Source organism: Morone saxatilis, unplaced genomic scaffold (genome assembly GCF_004916995.1).
Source record: "Morone saxatilis isolate NCDOM2014 unplaced genomic scaffold, NCSU_SB_2.0 Contig14, whole genome shotgun sequence".
Lineage (NCBI taxonomy): Eukaryota > Metazoa > Chordata > Actinopteri > Moronidae > Morone > Morone saxatilis.
In genome coordinates, this window is record NW_023339696.1 from 6,780,576 (window position 1) to 6,781,647 (window position 1,072).

The window sequence follows — 1,072 nt, forward strand, 5'->3', positions numbered from 1 at the left end:
ATCATCATTATCATCATCATCCTCCTGATGAGTGAAACAAGGCTGTGAATACATGAAAGCACTGGACCCATTAGGATTGGTGAAGTATTAAACTATTCGCAGGAAACAGTCCACTGTCACCATTCGCAGTTTGTCCTGTTTAAATGTGGGTCAGTCGGGGCTATTACATAACCTCATAAAAAATACATTCACAGCCTACAGAACAATTTGTGGACAGCCTTGCCAAAATATTCAATATAATGAGAGAAAATCTTTTTTAAGCGTTTATTTGGTGAGCACTCTTCCTTCTCCCATAAAACAATAACTTAAACATTTAGATTTTATTTTGCTCTTAAAGAAAATATGTATTACTTTTAGTTATTCGATCATCGCTAGTTTTTGTCTAATGAACTCATTGTTCTTTGTAAATATGGTTTCTAATCCCATCTGGCTAAAGCTTTGAGCCAGTCTCTCGCTGTCTCTCTTGCTGACCCGTCCTCCACTTTAAAGATCTGGTCTTTTAAGGACATTTCAAGCACAGTTTGGATCAAACAGCAGTTTTATCTTTAACAGTCCAGCTGTCCTTGAACAGTGAGCATACAGCTGAAGTAACAACCTTACCACAAAATACAACTAGACAAAACATTTACTTTTAAATGTGTTTCCTTTTTTTCCTCAAACCGAGGAAGTAGCAGATTCTTCTAGGTGTCATTGATCTATTTTCGTGGATTGCGACTGGCATGGTTATCGTGAATGTGGGTGTTATGTTCCCCTGGTGTTTCTACTTTTTGTGTGAGGGTGCTCGTTGTGTTTTTGGGTATGTACAGACTTCTGGGTTTGCGGTTTTTATTTTCTCATCCATACCATTTTTACTTGCTGCCTTCTCTCTTCTCTCGCAAGTAACCTTCAGTTTTCAGTAATTGTATATATACCTTATATATATATTATATATATATAATGGACTAAATTGGGATAGTGACAGCTGAAAGAGTGACAAGGAAAGGGGGAAAGAGAGAGGAGTGACAACGCAACAAAACGGGCCAAAAAGAGTCCCGATAATCAAACCTCTTAAAAACAAAAGATCAACCAGGTA